At 47.8% G+C, this 11,509-nt stretch overlaps 1 non-coding gene across 1 annotated transcript; it reads right to left on the bottom strand.

Moving 5' to 3' along the window:
• Window positions 1-10,693: 10,693 nt before the first annotated feature.
• Window positions 10,694-10,798, bottom strand: LOC132489736 (U6 spliceosomal RNA). The gene has a single exon (XR_009532114.1). It is a non-coding gene; the product is annotated as a U6 spliceosomal RNA (small nuclear RNA).
• Between the last annotated feature and the right edge of the window lie 711 nt (window positions 10,799-11,509).

Raw genomic sequence — 11,509 nt, 5'->3', positions numbered from 1 at the left:
ACTTACCCTCTGGATGAGTGCTCCCAGATCACACACCCAGACCAGTCAAGCAGGGCAGCCTAGTGATTCAGAGAACGCAGGCTTAGGAGTTGTTGTGGACTGAATTGGCCCCTAGATTCATACATCGAAGCCCTGATCCCCAGTGCCTTAGAATGTGACTGTATTTGGAGACGGGGTCTTTTTTTTTTTTAATTAATTAATTTATTTAGGGCTGTGTTGGGTCTTCATTTCTGTGCGAGGGCTTTCTCTAGTTGTGGCAAGTGGGGGCCACTCTTCATCGCGGTGCGCAGGCCTCTCACTATCGCGGCCTCTCTTGTTGCGGAGCACAGGCTCCAGATGCGCAGGCTCAGTAGTTGTGGCTCACGGGCCTAGTTGCTCCGCGGCATGTGGGATCCTCCCAGACCAGGGCTCGAACCCGTGTCCCCTGCATTAGCAGGCAGATTCTCAACCACTGCACCACCAGGGAAGCCCGGAGACGGGGTCTTTAAAGAGGTAATAAGGTTAAATGAGGCCATAATGGTGGGGCCCTAATCCAATCTGACTGGTGTCCTTATAAGATGGAGAGACACCTGGGATGCACAGCCACAGAGAAAAGCCCATGTGAGGACACAGTGGGATGGCAGCTGTCTACAAGCCAAGGAGAAAAGCCTCAGCAGAAACCAGCCCTGCTGGCACACTGATCTTGGACTTGCAGCCTCTGGAAGTAAGGGAAATAAATGTCTGTTCTTTAAGCCACCTGGTCTAAGCTATTTTGGTAGAGCAGCTTGAGCAGGAGTCAACCTCAGGCTCCAAACTTCCTCACTGGGTCCCAAAGGGCTCAGCCTCTTGGAGCCTGACTTCTGATCTGATGCATAAAACAGAGAGCAGCAGCAGCTCGAGTGAATCGTGCATGTAACATGGGCATCCGGTAAGCGTGCAGATGTGGACAGAGTGTAATCTCTAAAATGAGGTGCATGCACCTAGGGTGCAGAGGGGAACAGATGCATGGGGAGTGGGGGGGAAGAAAAGATAAGAACTTCTTTTTATATTTATTCTACATCTTCCCTTTACATTTCTATGTTTACATATGGGTTTCATGGACATAGCACAGAAATACATAAATGTTTCTAATTTATGAAGAAACATCATCCTTGTACATTTCTACTTTGTGCATGGTTTTAATGCATGTTATATATAAATGCAGTGCTATGTGTATGTGACACGTGAATAAACAGATTTGCATCTTGGAGGGGTACATGATTCTTAGATGTACTGATAGGAACGTGCAATTAAAAAACATTCTGGAGACCTGTGTAGACCATAACAATGTGTCCCCTAAGATTTCTTTGTATCCACTGATCAGCCATGGGAGGGAGTGTGATTATAGCTAGATGCCATCAGGAGGTTGGGGGTTAATGGGAGAATGGCGGAGCACCTGTGCCCACCTAGCCCTCTGGACAAGACCTTTGAGGTGGGAGCTCCAAGTATCCCCATGAGAGTCATTGTGAGATTCTGCCAATGAATGAGGACCTTCCAGGCAGTGGATGAGCCCCAGTGGCACAGACATTGGCACAAACATCACTCTTCAGGTGGTCCGCTTTCATGATTAGTAATAACGTGCTTATAACCATAACATGATTAATAATTCACAGCAGGAAAGCTGCAAGGATTGGGCAAGTGGAAACCAGAATAGGAAAGGAAAAAGGGGTGGACACTGACTGGCGGTGCCCCCGACAGCCTGGGCACCAGTGAAGCTCCCTTTGAGTCTCTGCAAAATGACCGGAGGCACTTGGATGGGGTGGGGCGAAGAGAGCAGATAATACTCTTGTTTGGGGAGATAAGCGGCCTGAGGCCTCTGTCATTTGGGCATCAGCGTAAATGTGGCCCCATTTCACAATCACGGACAGGTGGACAGATGAGTCCCCGTGGCCCATGAGTTCTGTATTTCTCTGAATCTCTGCTGTCTGGGGCCGGGGAGCTCAATGCCTAGAATCCACATGATGAGGCAGTCCAGGGAGCCCCAGAGCAGACCATGAGGATGGAGGAAGTGGGTTTGCCTTCACTCTATAAGTGGTTTTTATCCATGAAGGGAGAGCCTGATAAACAGAATACAAACCTGTGGGTCTGAGAGCAGACAATGCTGTGTTGTGTCCAGACAAAAAATGCCCAGACTTTGGTTTCATCCAGACTTGGTTGAAATTCCTAGCTGTGTGACCTAGACAAATCACTTAACGTCTCTGAGCCTGGGTTCCATCTGTAAGACAGAAGCATTCTCTTTCTCAGGGCAAACAAGGGGAGGAGAGGTCTATGTATCCAATCCACCCTGACCTCCAACATCCCCACAACCTTCCTCTGGGGAATGACATTCCTTTTTTTTAAAATTAATTAATTAATTTCTTTATTTTTGGCTGCGTTGGGTCTTCGTTGCTGCGCACGGGCTTTCTCTAGCTGTGGTGAGTGGGGGCTACTCTTCATTGCTGTGCACGGGCTTCTCATTGTTGTGGCTTCTCCTGTTGTGGAGCACGGGCTCTAGGCGCGGGCTTCAGTAGTTGTGGCTCGCGGGCTCTAGAGCGCAGGCTCAGTAGTTGTGGCACACGGGCTTAATTGCTCCATGGCATGTGGGGTCTTCCAAGACCATGGCTCAAACCCGTGTCCCCTGCATTGGCAGGTGGATTCCCAACCACTGTGCCACCAGGCAAGTCCCTGGGGAATGACATTCTGAGTACAGAGTCTTCAAAGCTCCAGGAAAACCCCTGAGTAGCATCACGAGCAGTAACCTCAACGCCATGATTTCTTCTCCCGCAAACTGTGGCCAGTGGGATGAAGCTGGGGAGGTGGGGAGCCGCTGCTACAAAGTCCCTTCTTTTAGCGTGATCGCATTATGCACCAGCCAGGGACATCTGCCCGTCCTCCTGAGAGCCAGCTGGAGGTTCTGCTCCCATTTACCCGCTCTGAGCACACTGGCCCCTTCCTCTCTCCTCCTGCCCCACCTGCCACTCCCTCTGGCTTCCTTGCCACAACCAGGGTCTACTTTTCCTGAAAGACTTGGTTTCCTCTCCTCAGCCAGGCAACATGCCCAAGGTGGGAGGATAGGGGGTAGAGAAGAACCCAGGACAGTGGAGCAATTGAGCGTCTCACGCCCACTTTCCAGAGCATCTCCACAGAGACTCTGAATGTGCATGAGACACTTTCCTGGAGGGTGTCTCTCTTATAGGGGTCACGAGTCCTGGAACACAGGAGTCCTTTTGCATTTCATAGAAAAGGAAAATGAGTTGCATCCAATTCGGCGTGGATTAATTGAGCATCTACTTCGTGCCAGACATCTTCTAGGTATTGAAGATGTACTATGTCTTAGTGTGCTAAGGCTGTCACAGAAAAAATACCACAGACTGGGTGGCTGAAGCAACAGACATTCATTTCTCACAGTTCTGGAGGCTACAAGTCCAAGATCAAGGCATTGGCAGTTTGGTTTCCTCTGAGTTCTCCCTCCTTGGCTTGCAGACGGCCTCCTTCTGGTTGCTTCTGCACATAGTCGCCCCCGTGCACAATCGACGCTGGTGTCTCTTCCAGGACACCAGTCCTATTGGATTGGGGTCCACCCTAATAGCTTCATTTTAACTTAATCACCTCTTTAAAAACCTCATCTTCAAATACGATCACATTCTGAGATGCTGGGGGTTAAAGCTTCAACATACGAATTTGCGGGGAGGGGGATACAATTCAGCTCATAACACTGCCTAAGTAAGGAAAATTCCCTACTGTTTCTGGGCGCTCAAAGAGCTTATATGACCCCTATAATCCAAGGTAGTTTTCAAATATCTTGTAGGCAGCCTATCTTGCTGTGTATAAAAGATAAAACTCTGGTGTCTCTGGTTGCAGAAGCAAGAGCAGTAACCACACCGCACCCCAGGACCTCCAGGGAGTTTTCAAACCCTGAGCAGGGCTAACTGTAAGATCTTGAAAAGTAATAACAGCTAGTGTTTATTAAGCACTTACCATGGGCCAGATGCTCTTCTAAAAACATGAGCACATTAACTCTGGCAGCAAACCCCTGAGATAGGACCTATCATCCCATTTTACAGATGAGCTGACTCCGGAGCCAGGACTTGTGCTGAGCTGTCCCATGAGCTCCTTGGAGCCTGTGAAGTACAGGCTAAGTACAGGTTAGTATTCTTGACTCCAGTGCCATCAAATCTAATGATGGTGATGATAATGCAGAAATTCTTATCCCTCATCTTCCTGCAGGGAATGGCTGCTTTGTCCTAACCCTTTTCTATTTCATTTTGCCTGTCCTATTGTACGTGCTCTTTGTGTAAGACATCTCTAATGTTTTGGGAAGGAAATGAGGTGTTCATTATGAAGGAATACCGCTTGCCTCTGCAGACCCCCTTTATTCAGCCATTCACAGGAAAGTGAGAAGGGAGAGAGACAGACAGACTAAGAGAACGTTTGCTAAAGACATGACCTAGGCACTCAGTAAATATTAGAGCACACTGTGGGGCTTTGCACACCGTCAGTCCTTCCTGTGCGTCTGTCCCACCACATAGTATATGACATCAGGCAAACTACATAAATTTTCTGAGTTTTGGATTCCTTGTCTGTAAAGCAGCAGATCCCACAGGGGCGGTTGCCCACATTAAATGAAACAGTAACGCCTTGCCCAGAACCTGGAACGTGGTAGGACCCCGGCAGGCACTGGTCCCCTTCTGTACCCTGAGTATTTGGATGGACCATCAACAGAGGGCGCTGCCTGCTCCAGTGTGGTTTGTGCTGCCTCAGTCTCGTGGGTAGGAGCTGAGGACTTTGAAGGGTAACCAGATTACCCTGCCTGTGGGCAGCGTGCTGGGGGCGGAACACATCCCTCAGAAGGCACAATCAAGCATCATTTGCATTTCTTACAGAGAACAGATGCTCATTTCCATCAAGAAATGTTCCCATACGGCCTTGGCCTCGTTGCAATTTCCATCAAGGGCTGGTCTTGAAATTTGCAATTAAAGGTGTCCCTTGGCCATGCCAGAAAAGGGACTGAGTTTCCATCCGGCCCAGAGGTTCTTTGTTTCGCTTCAATCATAAGGGAAGCCTACCTTCTTAGGCCCCAAGACCCCACCAACTTTCCCTAGAGTTCCCACGTGGGGGAAGGGATGGGGTCAGCACAGGCTCACGTCTGTACATATGTGGAATCTCCATGTGGGGGAGCCCCTGGGATCTGCCCCATTGCCCACCCCCACACCCCCAGAGTTGGCTATAAAATGGAGAATTGGATCCCTAGATCATGAGACCTCTTCAAATTAAACATGCAAAGGGGACCCTCCTCTGTGAGCTGCCCAGGTCCTCACTGATTCATGCAGCATCCTCAGGCCCAGCTGCTCAGGGTACTGAGGGGATTTCAAGCAGCCTCCACGCCCCCCGTGACCAGCCTTCACCTCTTGGCTGGCCCAACTCTTCCTCAACCGGGCCTCCAATTCACTGTTCCTTTTCCCAGTCCGTCCTTGTCTCACTCCTTAAATCTGATGCATGCTTTTATGTTCCTGACCATGCCTGGCTTCCTCCCGGCCATGACTCCCCTCTCCCTCCCAGTACTGCATCCCCCATCCGCAGGTAACTGCAACCCAGACTCCGCCCACTCCCCAGCATCCCCTAGTGTTTTCCTGCTTCCCGAGAACCGTTCCCCTCCTGTCTGCCATCCCAGCCAGCTAGCTCTGCTGCTCTCGTGAGAGAGCTCAGCCTTGGTGGTGCCATGTTTTCCCAGAAACCAACATCGGAGGGCGCCATTTACCTCCTTGTCCCTCTGTCTTCCCAGTGCAATGCCTCCTGCTAACTCTTGTGCCCCCAGGCTATCCTCTCCTTCGGGGACCACTCAGCCTGCCCTCCCAAGTAGCCATCCAGGTCTCCCTTGACCTTCCTCTTCCATCACGTGATTGTCTCTCATGTCCCGTTCCCTCAGGACTCGCATGGGCTCTGAATTCATTCAGTGGCAGTGTAAACTGGGTATACCTCTCATCCTGTCTGAACCTCAGGCTCCTTAAATGTAAACTGGTGGGGCGGGGTTGAGGGCGGGACGGTCATAGCATTGGCAGTTAGGATGATTCCATGAGATCAATAGAAAAGTCTCTTTCTCTTTTCCTGAGTGGCAGGAAATCTCTAGGATGGAGTGTGAGGCAGGAAGGGGTCATCTCTCCTTTACATCTTTATAACTGTCCCAGGAGTCCCCAGCAGATGTTCTCTCAAGTCTTTTTGGCCCAAAATATGCCATATGCCCGTATCCACACACATCACCAACAAAGGGTTTGGAAACCCATGATTGACTTGGACCTATCAGGATTTTCCCCTTGGGCTGGGGCTCAGATGAACACCCCTTGAAACCCAAAGCTGAGTGAAGGAGGACAGATGCGTGTTCTGAATCCAGAGGGGAGGGGGGTGGGCGAGAAATGCATGTCGAGTGGGCAGCGAGCAGTATCAGCTACACCTGGCAAGCTTATGGTCCCCAAATACCGTATGGCCGCAGGGCTCTTTCCACCAGATTTTTTAGATCACACCTAAACACCCATCCATGTGTCATAGGCAAGGTTTGGCAGGAAGTGCCAGAATGTAGCGTCCCACCAGTGTTCTGCTCTGTGCCTCTGATGTCAGTTGCATAAAGGATGAAACACAGCCCAGTCAGCTTTCCTGATGGTGGCATAACTTTGGAAGTGGCTTTGTGAAAGACGGTTTTAGGAGACCTATGAAAGAAGAGGCACACTTTCCGGCCATAAGTCCAGGGACCAGGACCCAGACAATGCACCCCCTAACCTCCAGAAGGACTCAACAGCTGCTTTCCTTGGCCAGATCCTCTCAGATGCCCTCCATGTAGGCCCCTCAGCAGAAAAATCCCATTCACTGCCTTTTTTAAAATTATTAATTAATTAATTAATTTCTTTATTTTTGGCTGCGTTGGGTCTTCGTTGCTGCATGCGGGCTTTCTCTAGTTGCGGCGAGCAGGGGATACTCTTTGTTGTGGTGCACGGGCTTCTCACTGCAGTGGCTTCTCTTGTTGCAGAGCATGGGCTCTAGGGCGCACGGGTTCAGTAGTTGTGGCTCACAGGCTCTAGAGCGCAGGCTCAGTAGTTGTGGCGCACGGGCTTAGTTGCTCTGCGGCATGTGGGATCCTACCGGACCAGGGCTTGAACCCGTGTCTCCTGCATTGGCAGGCAGATTCTTAACCATTGTGCCACCAGGGAAGCCCCGTTCACTGCCTTTTCAGCTGGGCAAAAGGGCCTGAAAGGATGATTCCAATCAGGCCAGTTGGTTTTACGCCATAAAATCAGGTGGTAAGCAGCTGTTACATGCAAAGGTCCACCAAACCTGTCTGTTCTTTGTGGTCAGTCTCCATCTAAATGAGGCTCTAAATGAGCCACCACAATGATACCTCAGGCTGTTATGTCAATTTGTGGGAAGCCATTGAGTCCTGGCAGCAGGAAGAGAATCTCCTTTGGACCCAGTCCTTATGGGGGAGCCTCAGCCCAGTTTTCCTGTGATTTGCAGGGCTGGGTCAAGGGCCTGTGGACTGGGGTGGGGGAAGTCACTTGGGGGAGGGGAAGGCCAGGGGTGGGAAACTTGTCCCTACTGGGGACTCCTGGGACAGTTCTCCTTGGCCTTATAAAGAGACCTAAGGGAGAGATGGCCACTTCCTGCCTCAGAACTTTGTACCTGAATATGATGCCTGGACCTGCTTCAGCCGCCCTGTGACCACGTAGGGACTCCAGCCCAGGAGTTGTTCAGACACATGGAGAGGTGCAAAGCCAAGAGACTCACAGAGAAGCAGAACGGGAGCCCGGTGTCACCCTGGGTTTGTCCTGCCTATGACCCTCCTATTACGCTGGTTGAGTTGAGGTTGGGCGTGCAGGCATCTGTGTGATACACTATGTGTGCTTGTTCAAGTTGATTAATATGGCGCCCACCCCTACTGGGGCCCATAGAAAAAGATCTTATTACTTTATTTATAGTGGCAGCTAATAGAATTGTAACAATGGGGGTCTGTATTATTTTATGCATGTTAAAAATTCTTTTGGTTGCATGTAACAGTCACCCAAATTGAACAAGGTTTAAACACAAATGAGAATTTATTGTCAGAATATGGGCCTGTCTGACAACACCCAAAGCATGGAGTGTGGTTTTGATCTTGTGAACACATTGGAATCAAGGTTCCAGATGCCCTCAGGCCACCCACTCTGTACTGGGTTGAGTAGTGTCCCCAAAAGCTCATGTCTACCTGGAACCTCAGAATGTGATCTTATTTGGAAATAAGATCTTTGAGATGTGATTAATTAAAATTAAGGTGAGGTCACACTGGGTTAGGGTGAGCCTTAATCCAATAACTGGTGTCCTTATAAGAAGACATGGAGAACAGACACAGAAAGAAGACATTGTGAAGACGCACAGTGGAGAATGCCATGTGAAGACAGAGATTGAAATACTGGAGTGATGTGTCTACAAGCCAAGACACACCAAGGATTGCCAACAGAAGCTAGAAGAGAGGAAGGGAAGGATCCTCTTCTAGAAACTTTGGATGAAGTATGGCCCTGTCAACGTCTCAATTTTGGACTTCTAACCTCCAACTGTGAAAAAATAAATTTCAGTTGTTTTAAGCTCCACAGTTTGTAGTAATTTGTTACAGCAGCCCTTGGAGACAAATATACCCTCTACTCTTCTTGCTTATGTTGGCTTCTCTTTTCCCTCTGGCCAATACAGATCAACCCCTCTACCCCTTAATCCACCAAGCTGCCAATAGCTTGCAGATTGGACACTTGTCAATCAAGCCTCAAATAAGAGAGTCAGGGGCTTCCCTGGTGGTCCAGTGGTTGAGACTTCACCTTCCAACGCAGGGCGTGTGGGTTCAATCTCCCTTCCAATGTGGGCGGGGGTGTAGGTCGGGGAGCTAAGATCCCACATGCCTCAGGGCCAAAAAACCAAAACATAAAACAGAAGCAATACTGTAACAAGTTCAATAAAGACTTTAAAAATGGTCCACATGAAAAAAAAAAAAAGAGAGAGAGAGAGAGCGCGTCAGTCCTTCCTGCCTCTCCAATGAAATTCTCTGGGAAAGAACTCAAACTGGCCCAGCTTAACTTGGGAGATAAATCTAGACCAATCCACTGTGGCCACAGGGAAAGTGACATTGCATGAGGATGGCAGCTCCCAAAGTAGCCATGGGAAAGAGGGATAAAGGAGAATTTCTAGAGTATCAAGTGTCCACTGCAGATACCCTTAAATCATTATTCCAGAAATACTGGCTTCTCTGGACCATGTTCATCTGTCCTTTAGTATTTTCATGCATGTCTGTCAATGGGGTAAAATGGAGAAAGAACACTGAATCTTAAAAAGCCAGAAATCTAGGCTGACCAATGGAAAACTTTGGCAATGTGCAATGTCAAAGAGAAGATGGGTCCCAGTGTTCCTGGAAGGAATAATGGCACATCTTATAAAGTAAATAATTTGATGGTCCTTACCCCATGCTGTCTGCCTGGAATGATGAATTGATGGCATTCAGCCCCGTGGAAAAGGGATCTCGAGAAGTGGCCAAATAAAACTGGCTTGCTTCAATCTTTGTCTCTGCAGATTTTTCTCTTCTCTGCTGCAGTGTGGAAACTGGGCCAGTCACAAAAAGACAAATACTGTATGATGCCACTTACAGGAGGTAACCAGAGTAGTTAAATTCACAGAGACAGAATGTAGAATGTGGTTGCCAGGGGCTGGGAGGAAGGGAGAAATAGGCATTTATTGTTTAATGGATATAGAGTTTCAGTTTTGCAAGATAAAAAGAGTTTTGAAGACAGTTTGCACAACAGTGTGAATGCACTAAACACTACTGAACTGTACATTTAAAAGTCATTAAAATGGAAAATTTCATGTCACATGTATTTTACTACAATTTAAAATAATAAATAAGTCTCCACTGAGAGCATCATCCAATTCCTGCCCCAGCTAGACTACTAAGGCATGGTTAAGAGCATATACTTTGAAATGAGATAGACCTGGGTTCACCTCTGAGTTTCCCATAAACCTGAGCATGGATGTGGGCAAGGTAGATGCTCAATCTTCAAAAATGTTTTTTAAACCAAAATATACATTTTATCTTTCAAGTGGCTAAATCATATTCAGTACCAGGTTCCCAACCATTCTTTGAGCTTCCGTCCACAAATTTAGAGTGATCAGGATGTTTTAACAACCAACTGATTCCCCAGCCTAAGCTGGAGTTGGTAACCTGTCCTGGCCAATGAATATTGGGGAGTGTGCACTTTCTCTGCTCTGCGTGTATGGTCCAGACAGCCTTGCAACTCTGGCTTCAGAAATGAAGAGCAACATAACCCCACTGCCATTAAACTTGTCAAGTTTATCCTCCAAAAAGGTACTTTGTGTATCTAACACTGACACCTAACGAAGACCCTGGTTGGTCATTTGGATACATCTAGCCCAGCTCTGCAATGCAATCAATGATGTCCTCACCAGGCTTTTGGGTTCACATCAGGGAAGAGTTGGAATTCATCCCTCGGGATGTTCAACGTGGAAGGGCCTCAGTCATCATTTAACCTTCCTCCTTGTTTTGAAAAATGGGGAAACTGACACCCAGAGACAGTTAAGGGACTTGTTTAATAGAAACTAAAAGTAGAAATGGGGATCAAACCCAGACCTTTGGAGACTAAGTACAGACAAGTTTCCACCACAACAGGCTGCTTCCCAAAAATATATGTGCCTCATGAGTTTCCAAGTCATCTGTGCTCAGGAACCTAGCCAATTTTCTCTGTACTTCTCCAGTTTTAATGGATGCACTGTCAAAGTGAGCATGTATAAAAATGTACATTGTTAACTGTGTTAATGAAATCCTGGATTCCTCTGTACATTCCACTATAATAGCATATATCACAACATTTTATAATTATCTCTTTGTGGCCTGTCTCCCGTTCCTCCCCCACCAGACTGTAAATTCCCTGACAACAAGGACTGTCTTGTTCCCAGTACCTAGCACAGAAGCTGACACAACTATGACCCTGGATAGACAGTAGTTAGATCATTGACTGTGCAAATGAGGCGTGCATTGTCCATAATGACAAATGTTCATTTCATATCTTAGTCTTAGAAGAAGCAAGTTGTCTGAGAAAATGTATGGCATATGCAGGGGCCCAAGCAACTTGTCAGAAGTGTAACAGAATTCTGCAGATGCCTTGCGGTTTTTTGTTTGGGGGGGGGGTGTTTTATTGCTTTATAATAAAATTCAAGCCTCCTGTGTATGTCAGGTGACAGGATGGCTGCATCAAACATTTCAGCAGGTCCCAAATTTTAAGCATACCATCTGCTCTATTTTCAGAATTAACTCAGTTGTTCATTAATCCTTTATGTGTTGAGATCCCGGGTGGCCCAGCCAATGATACACCCATCTGGCAACCAAAAGCAATTTCAAAATAAGTCAAATCCTTCACTTGTGTTTCTCAGAAACCATAAAGTACAGCTTAATGTATGGTCCAGAGAAGCCCTTATTAGAAAATCGTCTCTTTTC

The sequence above is a fragment of the Mesoplodon densirostris genome, chromosome 4 (assembly GCF_025265405.1).
Source record: "Mesoplodon densirostris isolate mMesDen1 chromosome 4, mMesDen1 primary haplotype, whole genome shotgun sequence".
In the NCBI taxonomy this organism is placed as follows: Eukaryota; Metazoa; Chordata; class Mammalia; order Artiodactyla; family Ziphiidae; genus Mesoplodon; species Mesoplodon densirostris.
This window is presented reverse-complemented; position numbering and strand designations above follow the sequence as displayed.